The sequence below is a fragment of the Oncorhynchus nerka genome, linkage group LG9a (genome assembly GCF_034236695.1).
Source record: "Oncorhynchus nerka isolate Pitt River linkage group LG9a, Oner_Uvic_2.0, whole genome shotgun sequence".
In the NCBI taxonomy this organism is placed as follows: Eukaryota; Metazoa; Chordata; class Actinopteri; order Salmoniformes; family Salmonidae; genus Oncorhynchus; species Oncorhynchus nerka.
The window spans coordinates 46,410,339-46,426,913 of record NC_088404.1 but is presented as its reverse complement, the minus strand read 5'-3'; the positions used below and the strand labels follow the sequence as shown (position 1 = coordinate 46,426,913).

At 44.7% G+C, this 16,575-nt stretch overlaps 1 protein-coding gene across 1 annotated transcript in view; it reads left to right on the top strand.

Annotated features, from left to right (window-relative positions):
* plxnb2b (plexin b2b) overlaps window positions 1-16,575 on the top strand; it is a 182,807-nt gene that overhangs the window by 41,574 nt on the left and 124,658 nt on the right. The window contains 1 exon segment of the mRNA XM_029668355.2: window positions 15,534-15,652. The gene's annotated coding sequence lies outside the window, so the exon portion shown is untranslated.

Here is a 16,575-nt window from a genome sequence, read left to right as displayed (position 1 = left end):
CCAATCATCAGTCATTTGTGTCAGTGCAGTGGCTGAAAGGAGAGTCCCATGTTGAGCGCCCTTCTCTATAAGCATGCTGAAAGTCTGTTGTTAATTTGTTTACAGAGAAGTAGCATTGTAGTTGGTCTAACACTTATTTTTCCAACAGTTTGCTAAGAGCTGGCAGCAAGCTGATAGGTCTGCTGTTAGAACCAGTCAAGGCCGCTTTACCACTCTTGGGTAGCGGAATGACTTTGGCTTCCCTCCAGGCCTGAGGACAAAGACTTTCCTCTAGGCTCAGATTAAAGATATGACAGATAGGAGTGGATATAGAGTCAGCTACCATCCTCATTAGCTTTCCATCTAAGTTGCCACTGCCAGGAGGTTTGTCATTATTGATCGATAACAATCATTGTCCCACCTCTCCCACACTAACAAAACTTTACAAAATTCAAACTTGCAATGCTTTTTTTTTTTTTATACATGAGTACGATGGCTCACTGTTTGTTGTTGGCATTTACTGCCTAAGTTTGCCCACTTTGCCGATGAAGTAGTCATTGAAATGATTGGCAACATCAAATGGTTTTGTGATGATTAAGCCATCGATGAAAGATGGAGTTGAGAATTCGTCTTTCTACCCATAATTTCATTTAAACTACTCCCCCCCCAAAAATCACCATTCTTTATATCATTGCTCTTGGCATTCATGATACAGTTTCTTCTTCTTTTTGTTGAGTTTAGTCACATCATTTCTGAATTTGCAGCCAGTCAGACGTGCAGACAGACTTATTAGCCACTTCCTTTTGCCCCCATCTCCTTCAACCATGCAGTTGTTCAATTCCTCATCAATCCATGGAGCCTCATCAGTTCTAACAGTCCGTTTCTTAACAGGTGCATGTATATCAATAATTGGAAGGAGCAATTTCATAAATTCATCAAGTGCAGTGTCTGGAAATCCTGGAGTTAGGCTGAAACAAATGGAACTAAGCTGATAAACAGACAATATAATACAGTAATGTTACTGCTGTCTCATGCGTACTTACATGCATAAACACAAACACACTCACTCTGATCATTAGCGTGCGCAGGCAGGCAGGCAGGCACGCACGCACGCACACACATACACACACACACACACACACACACACATACACTCTGACCAGTAGCACGCACGCACACACACACACACACACACACATACACTCTGACCAGTAGCATGCACATACACACACACACACATACACTCTGACCAGTAGCACGCACGCACACACACACACACACACATACACACACACATACACTCTGACCAGTAGCGCGCACACACACACACACACACACACACACATACACTCTGACCAGTAGCGCGCACACATGCCCAATCACACAGTCCTTCTGTCAGTCATCCTTGCTATACCTTGTGGTCTGCCCTGTACCGAGAACACTACAACTTTTCAACATTGAGCCAGCCAGCTCGGAGGCCTCTTCTCTCCGTCTATCCACTCCACTTCCCCTGCACTCAGAGACGGAACCCCTGTGGTGGCTGTGTGCAGCCCTGTCTGACGACTCACTCTATTATCTCCGCCTCAAAGACTGGTGCGACCCTGAATGCATTCCCCCCTCCAGACAACTTCATAAAGGATCTGCCTGGGCCTTGGTTCCCAGTAGGGACCTCATCAGTGGCACATTGTAGAGCAGAGGAGTTCCTCTCTTCTGGACCGTGGCCTGTGTGAAGTGGTGTGGAGGGAGTATAACAACCCACCACAGGGAGGGAGAGAAAGTGAGTGGGGAGGTTGGAAACACCATGGGCGCCATGCACTAGGGCTCTGTTGAGGGGCTCCATCGAATGTCTAGTTCCCCATTGGAAGTGAACAGTGGATGATGCAATTGAGGGCCAATGCCTGCCAATCAATGGGTTGTCATGGCATCTGTATGTAGAACAAGCTCCATGTGTGAGAGGCTTTGTTGACATGCCCTGATTCTGACCACCTCAGCTACGGTCACCTGAACCCCAATGAATGAAACTTAAATGATTTAAAAAAAAGTATAAATATAAATATCTATCAACAAACTTCTTGCAGCCGATCACACCCTCCCCCTTTCTCCGTGTCTGGTTGTCAACAGGCAAGCCTAGTAACGGTCTCACCATGGACCATTTCCCCAGCATCTGTCTCAACTCACACATCTACTCATCTGAAACCGTCGCATGTCCTCTACCTCCTCCTCTACCTCCTCCTCTACCTCCTCTTCACCTCTCCTAGCAGTCATACAGAGACCCTCGTACATGTCCTCTACCTCCTCCTCTTCACATCTCCTAGCAGTCATACAGAGACCCTCGTACATGTTCTCTTCTTCTCCTCTCATCCTGCTCTTCCTCCTCTCCGTCACGGCCACTGAACGATTCCCTCTCACTGGGAGGCTCCTCCTAGTCTCTCTCTCTCTGTCAAACAAGGCTCCTATTTAAGCTCATTAAATGTTTCCAAGAGAATAGGAAATCAATGGTGCATACCGGTGTGAGAGAACTTTTCTCTTAATTTAATTTCCCCCTTTATCTATTTGCACATCTCTCTCATCGCTCTTTCTAATTTCTCTCCCTCCCTCTCGCTTTCTCATCTCTCTATCTCTCTCTGCGGCGTGACTCACGGTGGGGGTGGGGGGGGGGGGGTAGAAGGTTGCTTTCAGAAGCGATCTCAATCTCCTGTGTGACAGGCACCATAGAGTGAAGCTGTCCAGCGTCTTGCGGAGGACTTCTGGATTGTTTCGCAGCCTCCACACGATCACAACTGACTTCAAAGTCGCTCTGACCTCATCTGCGATGTTCGGTCTATGTTTTCGGGGACTCTATTGCTGTGAGAATGAGTTTGGATTTAGGCAATGTTTTGAAGGAAAGTGAGGGAGCCAATGCATGGTCATGTTTTTGGAAGAGGTATAGGCTCTTAGTTTCAGAAAATACTCCCACACCCTGCTTGCTTTCTCTGCCTGCTTCTCTCCCTCTCTCTCTCTCTCTACCTTACTCAGCCTAGAGAGAGTGTATCTCCCTCTCTATCTTCCTGGCATTTGCCCTCTATTGTAAGGGGTTGAGTTTGATGAATTCTCCAGTGCTGTGGATGTGTGTGTCTGGCTGGCTGTGGTAGGGGTGTTTCAGACTGGGCCTCGGGGCCAGGCCCACACCTTCCCCTTTAATTGCTCTTTTGGGGCCTGCTCTCTGGCTCCCTCTTTCTCTCTCGCTCTCTCTCTCTCACACAGACACACACACCCTCTATCTTCCTCCATCTTTCTCCCTCTCACCCCCCCCCTGCCTCTTTTTCTCCCTCCCTCCCTGTTTGGCTCATTATGGCTTATCCCCACCTGCCCAGTCTGTGACTACACACACACACACACACATACACACACACTCTCACTCAGCAGTTTTAGGAACAGGCTGTCGCTTCGCTGTGTGCTATCTGCTATAAAACAGCTTTGCTAATGCTGTTTGGGGTAGGACTGGAAACAATGGAGCCCTGTTTTTTTCCCTCCAACATGAGCAAACCGCAAACAAGAGCAGTCAAGAGCAGTGTTGTTCAGCCCCAACCCCAACATCAGCCCCATCCGTATACCCCCAGGCCAATGTTCCCCAGCCTCAGCCCCAGCCTCAGCCTCAGCCCCAGCCTCTGGGCATAGTGAGGAATAATGGATGTAGTGGGTTGCAGCTGCTCGGCCGAGGCAGGCAGGGCCCTATCAGAGGAGTTATCTAAGGGCCTGAGTGGCCTGTGATGAATGGCTCTGAGCTCTATGTCTCACAGATCAATAAGCCACTAGCACCCGTATGAGCTAGATGGGGGCCGCTCTCGCCTCCACGCCCCACCCTCCTCGTCCCCTCCCCTGCCTCCACTTCTCCCAGCATCCCCCGTCGCCTTACCCTCTCATAATCTCCACTATGTTTGTGAACTTTCCTTCCATCCGTGGCTCAAATGGACCATTGATCTTTTACCCTTGGCTTGTTTTAAATAAAAGCGGTATCTCTTCTCCATCCAAGCATGCCTGGGCTCTGACAGCAGTGATTGCTACGATCGCGGGCGGCGCACCAACACTACTTTAGACTGATCGAAGTGTAATCTGAGAGGAGAGGAGAGAAACCGCTACCCTTACTCCACCGGGGAGAGGGGAGTGCTCCTGATGTCACTACCAAGTCTGACGTAAGTCGGTCTCGTGTCGATGCACACTACACAACACTCACTACAAACACATACAACCCCCCCCCCCCATACACACACACACACACAGACATCCCAACTCTCCCCAGACCACCGAAGTAACACAGTACATTGTATCGGCTGTACACCGGGTGTGTGCTGTACAGTCTGCGGTGTTGGTCTGCTCCACACCACAGACCTCTGCTGTGCGGACTGAGATGGAGGGATTTAGAATGAAAAGAACAGAGTAGAAATCTCTCTTCCACAGAGAGACCCGAACTAGTCAGACCCGGCAAGCTCTGAACCTCACCTCCCTCTCCCCTGACTCTCCCTGTCTCTTGTCAGAGGGAGGGGGGGGGGGGGGGTCAGAGAGAGCTGTCTCTTTGTCTGTTCGTTGTTTTTGCTGATGTTGGCTGGAGGGAACAGGCATGTAAGTCTCTGCTGTCACTTGTAGGGGTGGAAATGGGGGTGCCCCCCCCCCCTCCCCCCCTGTGGTTGCTCATGCACCCTTCTCAACGGTGGTGGCCCCTCCCACATGACTCCAGCAGAGAGTGGCCAATTTATGCCATAAGGAATATGCCGCCAAGTTGTTGATGGTCAGCCCCCTCCCTCTGTATGACACTTGGGAGAGGAACCACCTCCACTTCGTCAGCCTCGAGATGGAGAGAGAGAGACTCTGCCCCTTCCCCTGCTGGGAGTCTAACCCCACTGGGGATGGGAGAGACAGGGTGAGGCTAGTGTGTGTGTGTGTGTTTTGCCCCTGTGTGAGGGTCTGGTGTGGCCTATGTGTGTTGACAGTGAGCTCTCCCTCCTGGCCGCCCTGCGCTGAGCCAGGGTGCCTTAATGAAGCTGGGGGTCAACGGCAGTGTGCGGCTAATTGGCCAAGTTTGCCCGAGGCTCTGGCTGCCTGTGATTGAAGCGTCCAGCAAGGGCCCACTTTGCTGCTGCGCCCCGGTTCTGCTCCAGCAGAGAATAGCCAAGACACTCACAACACCTCTACTCTTTAGTGAGCTCAGCTCAGAGACTTAGAAGCCCACCCTACACTCTCCCATCTCTCTCTCTCCACTCTCTCACCTCTCTCTCTCTTTCTCTCTCTCTCTCCTCTCTCTCACCTCTCTTTCTCTTTCTCTCTCTCTCTCTTTCTCTTTCTCTCTCCCTCTCATTACCTCTTACTTTCACAACATTTCTCACTAGCTGTGTCTTACTAGCTTTCCCTTATATACACATCTATATTTGCGTTTTAATTTCTCTCGCAGACTTTCCTTCATGTTCATGCTAACACTTTCCCTTTTGTTCTCTTTCACCTATTATTTTGTCCTCTCCTTCTCCCTCTCATTCCTAAGACTTTCTCACACTCTCGCTCACTCTCTTGCTCTGACCACCCATCACTCTCTCTCTCTCTCTCTCTCTCTTCCCCTCACTTGCCACAGTGCGATTTGGGCAATTTCCATGTTCCCGTTGGACAGTGTCCAGGAAAAAGCAGCTTCATTTCTCCCACGACCGTCTGACAGCTAGCTGCTGGGCTGAGTTCTACCCCCATACTGTACTGTGTTGGGAGGGAGGGGAGAGGGGAGGGGGATACAGAGAAGATAGGGGGGGTGCCATAATTAGCTGAGCCTCCTCTCTCTCCTCATTAAGGCAGTTCTGGCTTCCATTGTTTGGCTATCAACCAGAGGCTTAGAGCTGAGAATGCAGTCTCAGGGGAAAGAATAGAAAATGGGCCACAACACGCGGTACCCTATAGCAGGAATAGATGGCCTGTCTTAGGCTGTGGTACCTGTTGGATGCCCAAACCCACTGGCTGAGAATGTGAAGCTAGCTTAGCCCACACTACACAACAATGAGCGACCATTCTCCAATAGGACACTATAGGAACTGTGAAAAGGACAGTGTGATAAAATACATTGTTGTCTGGCAAAGGAACAACGGTCCATTCAGGCGATCTGTCAATACTTGGCCAGTACTCAGAAAAGTTGTATCAGGTCTGTCTAAACTTTAATCTCCTCAAGCCAGTAAAATTGCTGTTAAACTCCTCCCTTTTATGGACGGCTTTTTAACAGTTCATCTTGAAAAGATTACATGCCCATTATCCTTTGCTAGTAATGTTTTGTGCAATACGCTAAGAATATAATCTCTTGTCATGTAAACCTGACAGGGCATAATCACCACAGCTCCCATAATTAATGTTGCTGAAAGACAGATAAATGGGCTACATTGAAATGTTATCACAGCTGTGTTTGATTGGAGCCCACTACCCGTCGTCACCACTGTAAACTTTTCTGAGGTCCACTGTGAAATCTTCTAAGCCACGAAACCACAAACACTCTGTGTCTCAGTCTAGGCTGGGAGTCGGGACTGACTGGGGTCCATCTGTGCTGGGCTTAGGGACCAGACGGCAGCCCTTCCTCAATACATTGACTCCTCCATAATCTGCTGTTTATTTAGGTGAGATTAGTGTTGAGTATCTTTCCGGTATTTTACAAATGTTCCATCCCGAGAATAAGTCAACTTTCTCCCTCGTAACCCGGCATTTACGGCCAAAACCAGAAGTGTCATTCAAAAGTATTATAAAGCATATAAATGGGCCTATATCTGAATTTGATGAGAGATTTGATTGAAAATTCAAGCCTGATGCTCCCTGAGCCTGATGAGCCCTACATTAAATACATTTTATGAGCCCTACATTAAGGACATTTTATGAGCCCTACATTAAGGACATTTTATGAGCCCTACATTAAGGACATTTAATGAGCCCTACATTAAATACATTTTGTGAGTCCTACGTTAAAGACATTTAGTGAGCCCAAGCCCAAAAAAGTCCAAATGATTGTGCCGTTATCCAAAACATACATGATATAGGTTGCGCACGACAGGAAAACATAGAAGCACATAGATGTAAATAGCTTTATGCTCTCTTGGGTAAATACATGAAACTAGCTCCAACAGGCAAATCTTTTTTTAATGTGAACTGTATTACTGTACTGTATTGTATTATACTGTATTATATGGACTGGAAATATGCATCGTTCAAACCATGATAATGAGAACATGCGATTCAGGTGCAGCACATGCTGCCTACAAAGTTACAAGTATCGGCTAGCGAATTAGATTTGACTTTTGAAATATAATAAGGCCTATTTGTAGAATTAGTTGGCTGATTCATATGTATACACCTTTCATAATATTTCCCCTAATGCCATTAGCCTTCCTCCTCTTTCTCTCTCTATTGTTGCTTCATTCCTTCCTTCGCTTTCAACAGTTAAATGAAATATGTTTTGTTGTCCTTATCTCCGCCATTCTAATAACAGCCCTGGATAATACAGGACTAGAATTAGATGCAGAAGGCATTCACGTCTCTTCACCAAGATTGCATGGTTATGGGTCTGAATAAATAACTGCTATAGCCTAGCACAATGCCGTGTTCACTCTTCTTTCAAACTACCAGTGAGTTCTTTTGGCTGCTGTATTTAACGTTCAGCGAACAAGAGCTTGCGTCCCTCTTCTAATAGTCTATTGGTATAAGAAATGCTAAAAATAATGATGTCCAGCAAACTATTCTAGTCTAGCATTTCCTGCATGGGACTCCAAGATCGAAGGAGTGGTTTTTTTTAAGGAGAGAGGCCAGCGGAGCACAGGTGCGTGCGTATTGCCCAAGAGACAGAGGCTATAAGTTAGAAGCTTAGTAACCCATCATTAATTATCGGAAGAAAAGACTAATACTGCATTGAATCTATTACCTGAAAGAGGTAGGCTAGGACATTCATCAAGGATCTCTGTACTTAGCTCCATTCATCTTTTCCTCGATCCTGACGTCTCCCAGTCCCTGCCGCTGAAAAACATCCCCACAGCATGATAATGCCACAACCACGCTTCACCCTAGGGATAGGTTTCCTCCAGATGTGACGCTTGGCAATCAGGCCAATTCTTGTTTCTCATGGTCTGAGTGTCCTTTAGGTGCCTTTTGGCAAACTCTAAGCGGGCTGTCTTGTGCCTTTTACTGAGGAGTGGCTTCCATCTGGACACTGTACCATAAAGGTCTGATTGGTGGTGTGCTGCAGAGATGGTTGTCCTTCTGGAAGGTTCTCCCATCTCCACAGAGGAACTCTGGAACTCTGTCAGAGTGGTCACGTCCCGGCCCTGATGCCTGCAGATGGTTCAGCTGAAATGTCAGTCCCATACACCAGGTGGTTCTGCGGGCTGCGTTGTAATATTGGGGGTGAAACTGGGCGGGAGGCGAGTGCTGCTCCCACTCTGGGTGCTTAGGCTACATTTGAGACCAAACAAAAAACATACCGCATAAAACATGACCATTTCTGTTTCTGTTCTGTTGCTCTCTCTTGTTCCGATCTCCTGCAGCTTGTATGATCATGTAAATAGCATGCTAATGACGTGGTCTGGGGTATCCACATGTGTTAGGAAGTGTCAATCATCTTCCCCCTGGGCTTTGCCTTGGCTGCGCCCCAGAGGAAGAAGTGCTTGGGGATGAATAAATTAGAGTGCACAGGAGCGAACAAAAGATCTAAATTTTTCGTCTCTTTTGTTGTTGGGCCTGGTGAATCTGAGGCGTGGTACCCCCTTGAGATCGAGCATAACCTCACCCTTATCTGGTGTGTCCACAACACATGGATAGCTTTTTGTATCAATTAGCTTGACATTATGACATGTTTTTACACATTTTCAGTGACTTGTGACTTTGCGTTACAGGTTGTCACTCTAATTTCCTTGTGAAATTGACTCATTTTTGACCAACACTCAAAATGTGTTAATTTTGAGAATACAGGCAAAGTAGACATTCTTTTAAGGTTCACATGTACTTTAAAATTATATTTAACCCTTTACACTCGTGGGAATTGCCCTATATGGATTGGGCTAAATTGAAATGTTTCTCACTGAAGAAATATGAAAAAGCATACAATTCAGACAACAGTTCACCTGACACAAGACTGAATCCAAACATTACACTGTTGCTTTTATGTGCATTTTACATTTACTGTACTTTTCACTGCATTCGTTAATTCTGAAATCAAACAAATGCTCTGGATATATTCAGTAACATTACGAGAATATTCCTGGAAAATGTGAGGTAGTTGCAACATAAATAAAACCATTGACAAGGGGCCACACCTCTCCAAAGTGTGAACAGTTCCGAAGTCATTTCAATGCACTTTTATGACTTAAAGAAGAGTCTTCAACTAGAAATTGCTTTTTTGAACTGTCCTAGCTGTGCCGTTGAGGAACTACAGCAAACACACTTGTAGTTGTTTTGTTTGGAACACAACCCTGCAGCCCCGCCATCACGCAATTACTGTTGATGTTTACGCAAACCAAAAACAGCCCATTATAAATCGCAATTTAGGCCAAGTGGGAATCATTTGAATACTTGTTCTATTGCCATCTTGACTAGCTAAGTTGTAAAGTATGATATTACGGTGTTAGGCTTTCACAGGGCAATTCAGAGAAACAGAGTTTTGATGCATATAGAAAGGAGTGGTGTACATTCAGGTGGTTGTTTTCTTCGTAGGAGACAACCATAGGCTCGTTCTGTTCAGGACAACCCCGGGTATGACGCCATGTCATCTTGTAACTGTACATCAAACACTGATCATAAATGTTGACACTGTATATGACATGGCTTTTATGATATGGAAATGTGAAGTTGTCTTGACTGTCCATGAGAATCCAAATAGGTCAGATCAGGTTTGCAATGAATAACTTCAATCAGACCACCTCAAACCCGTAGAGGGGGAAGGAAGGAACTAGTGGGGATTAACCACTCACGTCCTGTAAATCAAGGGAGAAGATCCAGGCCTGCGCTCTCAAGATTCACCAAAGGAATGTGCTTTGTCTCAACAGACTTTCCCCGCTGAATCTCTAACACGTTCAAAATACTAGAACAATATTTTGTGGAGAGGCTTTCTATATGACACTGTCATTTTGTTTGTTATTTTGTGATGTCATTCAAAACGTTTTAAAGGAAAATACTGTAACTTGGGAAGTATACCCACAACAGGAAAGGAAAATCAACTCTGTAGTTCTGTTCAGGACCTCACGACAAGTCACCGGATACCGGACAACTACGAAGAAGGACAACAGGAGAAGAGTTGTTGGAAACATTTTGGTCAATCAGAGCCTTACAAGCATGCTGCGAAAGGGCACAACCCCCTTTCCAAAGCTACCCCGTTCACTGAGAGATCCCCGGCGAACCCAGGCATTTCACGTTAATACATTCATGATTTCTTTCTCAAAGTGTGGCTGTTTGTGTGCAAAGTATATGGTTACTGTAGGTGAAAATAGTTTCTGAATGTGGCAATGTTAAGTGTCTCTGTCCCTCTCTCTCTCTCTCCATCTCTTTAACAAGCATCCATGTTGTTGTCATTCCTCTAGGGACCTGTTTTCAGCATATTATGTCTCCAGTCAATAACCAGTGCAGAATGTGTATGTTTATCCTGTCTTCCCATTTAATTAGTTAGTAAATAAATAATAAAACCAAGTTTGTGTAGTACTGAATCGTAAGTAAGGCTCGGGTTTTTGCAGATGCAAGGAGGTTACGACTTCAGAGGTTATGATTAAGAGGTTATGATTAAAAGGTTACTGTTTATAGACGTGATAGGTAAAGACCTTTTAGAGTTTAATTCAGGAGATGGTAACTCTTTAAACAAACACTCTCGTGGTGCCCTAGATCCTAATGAGTTAATTGTTACATGATGAATTGAATCGAAACAATTAAACATAGTTAGTTAATTAAGATAAATATTAGTCTTCAGATTAATGTTAAAGTCAAGTCACCACAAACGGCACATTTGGACACATTTGGTTGCTTGTATAACATCAAAGTGCTGTTTATTAGAATCAATCAAAATACATTGTGTCCTTTTCAGTTACAGCATTTCCCTCAATCAGACATAAAAAAAAATGACCCAGTTAGCGTGAGGGATGGGAGCAAGTTCAGAACTGCTGTCAGTCAAAACCCATAAAGTGCTGTGAAGCGCAGACCCTGAGGTCTGACATCATTAATAGCATGTTACTGACTGTACATCTACTGTGTTCCAATTTAGGTGCTTATTCGTGCCCAAATCTGCCATTTTCAACCCGTATACGGGTATGAGTGCAAAGGACTACAAACATAGATAAGCTCCTTATTTGACATTTTCCGGGCACTATATATTGAAAGAGAAATTACATTTAAAACAATTTCCCCCAAAAAACTCATTGCGTTTGTTTAGAATGTTGCCCCAGGTGATTCACTCCCTCTTACACTTTTGATTCAGGTTAATCGCCAGGAAGAAAAAAACACTTAAACATCAAAAGTCCTCTTTATGATATTCAGAATGACTCAGAATATAAGTAGGCATCCTCAAAGATGAGTGTGAATAATTCATTTATAATAATTCACAGTGATCATCACGATTTAAATTACCGTGATCTATGAAATTGCAGCGAACGTCCCCAAATAACAAGTAGTCTCCATGCATCCTTGGGGCTAGCCCGACATTTTATGTCATCTTTCTTAAAGGCCCAGCGCAGTCAAAATTCTGTTTTTTTCCCCCCTGTGTTTTGTATCATATTGTACAGCAGCTGATGAAACTCACTCTGTAAAAGTGTGATTCTTTTTATCAGTGTTACTTCCTGATAGTTACTCGTTGAAAAGACAATCTACACAGGAACTTCTGAACAGGTTGGCATGGTTTGAGTTTCGGGTTTTTCATGGTGACGTCACCATGCGGTAAATTGATTAATAGAGAGCGAGTCGTTATGAGCTGAACATAAGAGTATGCCAATGGAAGGGAGGACAGTAGTAGTTGACCCAACTGTGGTTTGTGACTATTATGATTTCCCATTGTAGCCAATTCACTTGCAGTCATTCTGTTACCAAATTGCTAACAGAATGACAAAAAATCTGTAACAGAATGACTGGAAGGGAATTGTTTCAACATGTTTTAATCGCTTAATAAATTGTTATCAGTAAAAACACTTAAGTAATTGGTAGGTCTACCTTTACTTGTTACATCTGTGAACTTTCATTATCCTCCCTTCTACTGAGGGAGAGAAATTAAACTGAACAAAAATATAAACCCAACATGCAGCAATTTAATAGATTTCACTAAGTTATAATTTATATAAGGAAATCAGTCAATATAAATAAATACATTTGGCCCTAATCTATCTGGTGTGACCACCATTTGCCTCATGCAGCGCGACACATCTCCATCGCATAGAGTTGATCAGGCTGTTGATTGTAGCCTGTGGAATGTTGTCCCACTCCTCTTCGCTGTGCGAAGTTGCTGGATATTGGCGGGAACTAGAACACGCTGTCGTACACACTGATTCAGAGCATCCCAAACATGCTCAATGGGTGACATGTCTGGTGAGTATGCAGGTCATGGAAGAACCTGGAAATGTTCAGCTTTCAGGAATTGTGTACAGATCCTTGCAACACGGGGCCTTCCATTATCATGCTGAAACATGAGGTGATGGCAACGGATGAATGGTACGACAATAGGCCTCAGGATTTCATCATGTTGTCTCTGTGTATTCAAATTGCCTTCGATAAAATACAATTGTGTTCGTTGTCCAAAGGTTATGTTTGCCCATTCCATAACCCCATCACCACCATGGGGCACTCTGTTCACAACATTGACATCACCAAACCCCTCGCCCAAACGACTCCATACACGCTGTCTGCCATCTGCCCAGTACGGATTCAACCATGAATAGCAGACTTCTCCAGCGTGCCAGTGGCCATCAAAGGTGGGCATTTTCCCACTAAAGTCGGTTACAAACTGCAGTCAGGTCAAGACCCTGGTGAGGACGATGAGCATGCAGATGAGTTTCCCTGAGACGGTTTCTGACAGTGTGTGCAGAAATTATTTAGTTGTGCAAACCCACAGTTTCATCAGCTTTCCGGGTGGCTGGTCTCAGATGATCCCACAGGTGAAGAAGACGGATGTGGAGGTCCTGGGCTGGTGTGGTTACACGTGGTCTTAGGTTGTGAGGCCTGTTGGTCGTACTGCCGAATTCTCTAAAATGACGTTGGAGGCGGCTTATGGTAGAGAAATGTACATTAAATTATCTCGCAACAGCACTGGTGGACATTCCTGCAGTCAACATGCCAAATGCTCACTCCCTCAATTGAGACATCTGTGGCATTGTGTAGTGTGACAAAACATTTTAGAGTGGCCTTTTATTGTCTACCACACAAGGTGAACCTGTGTAATGACCAGGCTGTTTAATCAGCTCCTAGATATTCCACACATGTCAGATGGATTGATTATCTTGGTAAAGGAGAAATCCTCACTAGCATCTATATAACCAAATTTGTCCCAACTTTTTGTGCGTGTGGAACATTTCTGGGATCTTTTATTTCAGCTCATGAAACATGGTACCAACACTTTACAAGTTGCATTTATATCTTAAAGATACGTGGTATCTGGTAACAGATTGACAAGACACTAGGCAATATTTCTGAAACTTACAGAAGGCAAATAATTTCAGAAAATGAAAGTGTTGATATTAGTTGCCAGGGGTGTTTACTTCAACATTAGTGTTTTTTAATGTATTTCTGATACCTTTAACACGTTTTCTACTAGATGTTTCTAAGACTCCTTTTCCATCTGTTTGACCAGAAATCATAGTCTTTGCATATTCCTAAGTTTCAGAATGGAAAATGGTTGAAAAAGATATAAATACCTTGATAAAAAAATAATAAAACAACTCTCAGCTTTCACTTGACACCAACTTTGATGAACTCCTATGAACTTCACATGTTAGTGTTCATGGGACTTTTTACATGGAAATACCCATCATCATTAATGTAAGGTGTTTCATATCACGCGGAGGCATAACAGCCTTGGAATGTGTGACATCAGTGAAAATATTGCTGCTCTTCCCCTCAAGGTCTAGCTGAACGATGATTACCTTTAATCCAATAGAGGGTATACCGATACCCACAGCTCAGATCTTCATCAGAGGGCCTACTTTTAGATTTTGCTCATACAACACTGTGGATGGTAAGTCCTTGGGGTTCTAAAATAATAAAATAACACATTGTTCCACATTACCCATCCTCCTCCCATCCTTCCCCCTCCTTCCCTTCCCCAACTTCAACATGGTACACCAGCCCTCCAGTATCCCATCACCCCCTGTGAGTATCCAAGCTGTCGAGGCTGACTGGGCTCCGTCTCTCTTGCCAGTGCACGGTTGGAACAGATCCGGCCTCCGGGCCACAACCACTCCTCTACTCGAGCCCCTCGCAACTGTCATCTAAATGCTAAGCGCTTTGGAGCGCCGCGACGGTGGATCTTTTGTACACACTTTATCGCTTAGCACAGATAGTCTTCTTACAACATGTTTTAATGCTTAGTGAGCATGGAGCGTGCGGTGGTGTGTTGTGTTTCTTTGTGTTTCAGTGGCTGTCATCCAGATCTGGCAACACTGATTGGAGATGAACTGGGCTCATGTTTAAAGACCTCCACTGAGAGGCACAATCTGAGTATGCATAACTAGAACAAATAGTGTCCTGGTTCAGTTTTTGCTACTTGAGGACAATGGGGATTCCCCCCCCCCCCCTAGAATGTGGTTGCTGGAGTTCTGGCGGGTTAGAAGAAGTGATCCGTTAGAAAGGGATCTTACAAATACGAATCTACACTAGCAACTCAGCTCTGTTGAAAGATCTGCATGTCTCTGTAGGAGTATGTTGCCTCGTAAGGAGATGCCAACGCGGTGACATATCTTCTCAGGGCAACAAAGTGTTGTATTGGTTATCTTTCAAATGATTGTGGACTTTCACCTCCAGAGAAGACACTCGCTCATTGCTGCGTCGCTGCCGACTGAGCTAATCGGCCATCTGCACCCTGGGGCTGAGAAATGTGGATGTCAGAGTTTATGAGAACATAAGCTAAACAGCCAGCCAGGCCTATACATTAAGATGAGTGTTGGGCGTGAGGCGAGTGATAGACTCCAGACAAGACGTAACATTTTCGTGTCAAATCCAGAGACAAACAAATCTCAGGGTGATCTGCCAAGTTTCGGCAGGATTCACTGGAGCACGAATGGTAGAATGTTCTCCCTCCCCTGCTCTCTCCTCTCTCTTCTCTTCTCACCCTCCTCTCTCAAGCACTAGCAGCCACTGACTGGGTGCCGCTTGGCAGCCGTGGGTGATAGGAAACATCTGCAGTAACTGAGTTAGTGTTCACTCGCCAGATAAAGAAAAGGGAGGGATTGTTTTCGGAGGAACTTTGGTATTGGCAGTAGAAGAGTCGTTTACACTAGAACAGATCTCAACCAGCCATGTATGTTTAGATATGAACATTCTGCAGATACTATATTTTCTCTCAGTATGACACAATGTAGACATTGCCTGAAACACTGTCTTTTTATGTCTTTCAGCACTTATTTACTGTGGCCACCCTGAAGAGGCCTGAATGAAAAGGAGAGCGGACGGCGAGGGGATATGATTGTGCACTTCCTGCTCGGCAACTACAGGAAGTAATTGAGCTCTACAGGAAGTAAGGACAAACCCCTACAGTTATCCCTGTTATTTTTCTATTGTTTACTGTGCTACTCTGCACAAGTCTAGCTGGTAACACATTGAGCAGCAGCATTCAAGGACTGAATCTACTACAGATCCCCTGCAGATGTCCCTGTTCGTTTTCCATTGTGTTCCTATGACTATGATATAACTGTAAAGGCCTAGCTATCTCAAATCAAATAGCATTTTATTTGTCACATGCGCCGAATACAACAAGTGCATTACTGTGAAATTCTTAGGAGCCGTTTACCAAAAATGCAATTAAAAAGTAAGAAAATGAGCAAATAGGTAAAAAATTTGATAGTAACACAATAAAATAACAAACATTTGGTATTTAGACCACTTGACTTTTTCCACATTTTGTTACGTTACACCCTTATTCTAAACTGGATTAAATAAAAAATGTTCCTCTTTAATCTACACGCAATACCCCATCATGAAAAAGTGAAAACAGGTGTTTAGAAATGTTTGCAAATGTGTAAAAAAAAAAGAAGCCATATAATGACGAAGGAATTGTGTCGAGGCACACATCTGGGGAAGAGTACAAAAAAGATATGCAGCATTGAGGTCCCCAAGAACACAGTGGCCTCCATCATTATTAAATGGAAGAAGTTTGGAACCACCAAGACTTCCTAGAGCTTGCCGCCTGGCCAAACCTAGCAATCGGGAGAGAAGGGCCTTGGTCAGGGAGGTGACCAAGAACCCTATGGTATGTTTGACAGAGTTCCTATGTGGAGATGGGAGAACCTTAAAGAAGGACAACCATCTCTGCAGCACTCCACCAATCAGTCCTTTATGGTAGAGTGGCCAGACGGAAGCCACTCCTCAGTAAAAGGCACCTGGCAGCCCCATTGGAGTTTTCTGTATGGGACCTAAAGTATTCAGACCATGAAAAACAAG